The sequence below is a fragment of the Eptatretus burgeri genome, chromosome 16, assembly GCF_056783735.1.
Source record: "Eptatretus burgeri isolate ZD-2024b chromosome 16, Ebu_testis_v1, whole genome shotgun sequence".
Taxonomy (NCBI): domain Eukaryota; kingdom Metazoa; phylum Chordata; class Myxini; order Myxiniformes; family Myxinidae; genus Eptatretus; species Eptatretus burgeri.
Genome location: NC_140976.1, coordinates 37,938,633 through 37,944,894, shown reverse-complemented (window position 1 = coordinate 37,944,894; position 6,262 = coordinate 37,938,633). Strand labels below are relative to the sequence as shown.

The window sequence follows — 6,262 nt, the reverse complement described above, 5'->3', positions numbered from 1 at the left end:
TGAATACTTTTACAACCAGTAAATTTTGATTTGTACAGATTCCGAACATGTAACCTCCTTCAACTGTAACAGTGTTTAGTTTGATCTCTTCAGTTATGAATAAAACATTTTTTTTTAAGTTGATTCAGAAAAATTGTTTCGGCAAAATTCGTAATTCATCTAAATGTGGCATTATAATGTGGCATGATTGCAAATCGAATTTGGTTACACAATTTCACTTTTAAGGAAACAGCTTGGTATTGTGAAAAGGTAAATTTTGAGGAAAATTTGACATCACATCATGCAAAGCAAAAACTAAAATGGAATTTTCTTGGAAGAAAATCCACACATTCATGGACAATTCAGCACTCCATAACCGTGCATCAAAAGTTTTTGTCGACTTGACTTTTTCTACTCTTACCAACTTTATTCTTCTGATGTCAATCCTTACATCTGCTTACCCTTTCCAATTTTTCCCACCAAAAGCCAAGACTAAAGCCACCAGAGAAACGTCACAATTGAACAATCCTGAATCTCCTAAAATGTAAGACAAATGGATTAATGCAGAGAAAATGCATAATTATGTCACTCATGCACAGATTCAAAACTTTTAGAAGCATTTATTTAGAGTGCATGCAAACCACAAGGCCTTCCTGATCGTCAAATATATGTTGTGGCAGATGTCTCCAAGAGTCAAAGCACAAGCACACACCTCACCAAAACCTTATGAGTACAATACGAACAACACACGCACACGCACCAAAAAGCAAGTCTCCACTTTTACATTAAATTATTAAAATTTTCAAACGACCAGTCCATTGCTGTATTTTACAGCTCAAAAAATTTTTTTTCCAGGAGTTTTACAATCATCAAGGCATTTTAAACCACAGAACGTCTGCTCTTGGGTCTCATGTAGGAGATAAAATTCTAAATTATTGAGCCTCACTAGAAACGATATATTTCTCACACTGTTGAAAATCTTATTACATCTACTTAAACAATCTAAATGTGGAAAGCCATACCTTTCTCAAATGATTATTATGGCTGTTGGTCCACTCCCCTTCCCCTCGTATCTATTTTTTTTCAGATATCTGACATTGAATACAATATATTGCAGCTTAAAGTGAGAAGCCAAGATAAGGGTTCTTTAATCCACATATCTGCACAAACATATCACTCGATTCTGCAGGAACAATGGATGTACCAATGAATAATCACAAAGCCACTAAAGTGTGTTAGCAATTACAAGGTGGTTAATTTGTGTATATACTCTAGCACCCATGCATAAATCTTTTAAAATCTAAATTTATTTTATTAACACTCCCTATTAAACAAGACTGAAGACAATTTGGCAATCCCACATGGGTAAACAAAAACGACATTATTTAAATCAATATGCCAAAGTATGCCTTTCACAAAAGGTCCAGGATGTAAACCTGATACTTTAATCCTTTTAAAACATTACAATTTGTTCGTGTTGCAAAACTAACAAGCAGAAGTACAAGACTCAACAAAGCAAATGACACTCATTGCTTTGCTGCATTTTGGCATGCGTCAAATTAAGCAATAAAAAATTGAATATAATTTTAAGACGACTTGGAAAAAAATTAAGATACATCATATGAAATGAAACCAAAGAGATATCAAGGAAAGCAATAAACAAATGCACCAAAGTCAAGAATGAAGCATCAAATCATGTAAGACCACACGTCCTGCAATACTGCTGCTCCGAAGAGGTTTCGTGCACACTTAGGAAAAGATTACAAGACTTTGTACCATCCAGCTTGTCCATATCTGCAAAGCAGCGAGAAGCAAACCCCAAACAAAAACAAGGCGGTCAAAAACGCTCATAAAGTTTACCGTGCTGATCAAAGAATGCATACCGGAGTATAGGTGTCAAATACTGTTCATGAATATCAATACTGCTCATGACATGATTATCAAAGCACAAGGATTAAAAAACAGAGAAAATGAAGAATACAAGTGGTCGCTCTGAAATATGTGGAACAAGTGTGTACCAAACCTGTACAAAGAACAGTCACGTGTACCCATCACTGCAAAGTGTATTTGTGGGAGAGAACTCCTTGAGGGAAGGGACTGACATCTACTTTGTGGTTAACTCACCCACCCTCCCTCTGTACAGTCAGACCAAAATAAGATGAAGCACCCAAAGGCTCACCCAAAGCACACGATGCTCTCCTTTGTCATTGTTTCAACGGATGTATCCGCATAAAATGAACATTTTGCAAAAAAAAAAAAATCAGAAGTTATTTTTTTCACTTTTATAATGTGAATGTGTTAATCCTTTGCCCAAACTAAAAGATTGTGCTGAACAGCCCGAATTTCTCAACACACAAAAGCAAAATTAAATGCACCAAGCAAATACAAAAGCCACTTTTTACAGTCCAAAAGCTTAAAGGTGGAAAGAAGAAACATAATATCCATTGACGTAGGAAACAAACATCAAAGTTCACAAAACTCAAGCAGGTATTCAAAAGATTACAGAGGAAAGGTCAACGGGTCAGATATTGGATGCTGCCTTCCTTCGATGAAAACAGTCTTGCTGGAGAATCTGCAGTAAATATCCCAAGGCTTTGCTCATCTCCAAACACACCAGCAACTCTAAGGAAACATGGATGCATCAATAATGCTGAAGTATCCAGACAGACACCGCAAATCTCCGATAAATTATAGAATATATTTATAAATACTCTCAAAAAGGGGATTGAAATTGTACAAGTGGAAAGGGGAGGGGAAGCAGAAAACCAAATGAGACAAATACATTTATCAAAACAAAGTCAAATAGAGTGATTTTTATTTAACGAATTAACCAAAAAAAAAAGTGATTTTCATTTAACATTTATCAAAACAAATTAGCCAATCCATTAAAAACATTATATATATATATATATATATATATATATATATATATATATATATATATATATATATATATATATATATATATATATATATATATATATATATATATATACACATTAACCAGAAGGGTACTCGGGAGACTGTATACCACCGCCATGCAATAAAACATACTGGGCCAAATACATTTTTGAAATATCGTGCTATATATCGTTTTTGGCACCATCTCAATGGTGAAGTATCACTTTAAAAATTTGTGTTTCCGGATCTGGATTCTGAGCTTCACCAAAATTCAATCAATTCTTCATCTCACACCCAAGCTGTCCACCAAGTTTCGTCCGAAGCCGTCAAACACATTTTCATAGATGCGAAATATCGTTTTTGGCCCTACCTCTCAATGGTGAAGAATCACTCTAAAAATTATCAGATCCGGATCCGGATTCAGACCTTCACCAAAATTGAATCAATTCTTCGTTGTCACACACCCAACATGTCCACCAAGTTTCATCCGAATCCGTCCAAAACTTTTTGAGATATTGTGCTATATATCACTTTTGCCCCCATCTCTCAAGGGTGAAGAATCACAAAAAATTATCGTAGCCGGATCCGTATCCGAATCTTCACCAAAATCTAATCAGTTCGTCCATGTCACACACCGAACCTGTCCACAAAAAAATTCATCTGGATCAGTACACAACTTTTTGAGATATCGTGTACAAAAACAGTCAAACAAGACGACGACGTCATGCAGAGCACGATACTTGCAAAATCCATCGAACAAATATGACCTCATAAATAATTGGTGATTGAATTCAATGACCAAATTTGCAACTCTTCAAGTTTCAAGTCAATCGGATGAAAATTGACAATTTTAGAAATACGGCATATGTTGTCCTTTTGGCTTATGTTGACCTCAAAAATAATTGGCTGTTTGAATTCAGTGACCTGAAATATAAATCCTCTTCAAATTTCAAGTCAAATCGGTTGAAAATTTATTATTTTTCAGATTGAAATTGATGACTTTAGAAGTTTGACCTTTGAAATTGATTACTTTAGAAGATTGACCTTTTGACGTAAAAAATAGATGGTTTCCAAATTCAGCGATGTACTATGCAATTGCTGCTTAAATTTCAGGTTAATCCGATGAAAATTGATGATTTTTCAGATGAAATTTGATGATTTTAGAAGTGTGACCTTGAGTTGACCTTTTGACCTCAAATAGTTTTCCCCCCCAATTCAGTGATGGACTGCAAATAGTGTTCAACATTCAAGTTAATTGGATGTAAATTGACAATTTTTCAGTTGAAAATTGATTTTAGAAGTTTGACCTTGAGTTGACCTTTTGATCTCAAAAATAGATGGTTTCCAAATTCAGCGATGTACTATGCAATTGCTGCTTAATTTTCAGGTTAATCAGATGAAAATTGAAGATTTTTGAGATGAAATTTGATGATTTTAGAAGTTTGACCTTGAATTGACCTTTTGACCTCAAATAGTTTCCCCCCCCCCAATTCAGTGATGGACTGCAAATAGTGTTCAACATTCAAGTTAATAGGATGTAAATTGACAATTTTAGAAGTTTGATCTCAAGTTCACTTTTGACTTTTTGATCTCAAAAATAGTTGGTTTCCCAATTCAGTGATGTACTATGTAATTACTGCTTAATTTCCAAGGTCAATCGGATGAAAATTGACGATGTTTCAGGTAAAAATTGATGATTTTAGAAGTTTGACCTTGAGTTGACCTTTGACCTCAAAAATAGTTGGTTTCCTAATTCATTGACGCAATATGCAAATCTTGTTCAAATTTCAAGTCAATCGGATGAAAAAAATGACGATTTCAGAAATTTGACCTCAAAATGACTTTTGACTTTAAAATCAATAGGCTTCTCAGTTGAGACTACCTCGACAACTTCGTAAAATTTCATGATGATTGGTTTAGAATTGTGACCTGAAGGCGACAGAGTCAGAATAACAAAATCGACCAACCAAAAAAATTGTTGGTTTCCCAAATCAGTGACAACATTTGCCAAAATGCTGGTGATGCAACACAGCCAAAGGCACTTCTACACCGATATGTGGACCTCAAGAAAAATCTTCAATTTTGCAAGGAACAAGAAGACGACATAATGCAGAGCATAATACTTGCACAATCCAAAAAAACAAATTTGACCTCAAAAAGAATTGGTGGTTGAATTTAATGACTATATATGCAACTCCTCTTTAAATTTCAAATCAGATGAAAATTGACAATTTTATAAATCCGGCCTATGTTGACCTCAAAAATAATTGGCTAGTTGAATTGAGTGACCTGATTATATGCAAGTGTATGTATGATGCACGTGTATGTATGTATGTATGTATGTATGTATGTATGTATGTATGTATGTATGTATGCATGTATGTACAGTGGGGAGAACAAGTATTTGATACACTGCCGATTTTGCAGGTTTTCCCACTTACAAAGCACGTAGAGGTCTGTAATTTTTTATCATAAGTACACTTATGCTGTGAAAGACGGAATCCAAAACAAAAATCCTGAAAATCACATTGTATGATTTTAAGATAATTAATTTGCATTTTATTGCATGAAATAAGTATTTGATACATCAGAAAAACAGAACTTAATATTTGGTACAGAAACCTTTGTTTGCAATTACAGAGATCAGACGTTTCCTGTGGTTCTTAACCAGGTTTGCACAGACTGCAGCAGGGATTTTGGCCCACTCCTCCATACAGATCTTCTCCAGATCCTTCAGGTTTCGGGGCTGTCGCTGGGCAACACAGACTTTCAGCTCCCTCCAAAGATTTTCTATTGGGTTCAGGTCTGGAGACTGGCTAGGTCATTCCAGGACCTTGAGATGCTTCTTACGGAGCCACTCCTTAATTGCCCTGGCTGTGCATTTCGGGTCGTTGTCATGTTGGAAGACCCAGCCACGCCCCATCTTCAATGCTCTTGTTGAGGGAAGGAGGTTGTTGGCCAAGATCTCACGATACATGGCCCCATCCATCCTCCCCCCAATACAGTGGTCGTCCTGTCCCCTTTGCAGAAAAGCATCCCCAAAGAATGATGTTTCCACCTCCATGCTTCACAGTTGGGATGGTGTTCTTGGGGTTGTACTCATCCTTCTTCTTCTTCCAAACACGGCGAGTGGAGTTTAAACAAAAAAAAGCTCTATTTTGGTCTCATCAGACCCCATGACCTTCTCCCATTCCTCCTCTGGATCATTCAGATGGTCATTGGCAAACTTCAGACGGGCCTGGACATGCGCTGGCTTGAGCAGAGGGACCTTGTGTGCGCTGCAGGATTTTAATCCATGACGGCATAGTGTGTTACTTATGGTTTTCTTTGATACTGTGGTCCCAGCTCTCTTCAGGTCATTGACCAGGTCCTGCCATGTAGT

At 36.2% G+C, this 6,262-nt stretch overlaps 1 protein-coding gene across 2 annotated transcripts in view; it reads right to left on the bottom strand.

Moving 5' to 3' along the window:
* Positions 1–579: 579 nt before the first annotated feature.
* The window catches only part of LOC147010874 (mitogen-activated protein kinase 1), a 70,684-nt gene continuing 65,001 nt past the window's right edge, over positions 580–6,262 (bottom strand). For both annotated transcript variants that reach the window (XM_085859709.1, XM_085859710.1), the window contains exon 9: positions 580–2,601. The gene's annotated coding sequence lies outside the window, so the exon portion shown is untranslated. The remainder of the gene's footprint in view (positions 2,602–6,262) is intronic.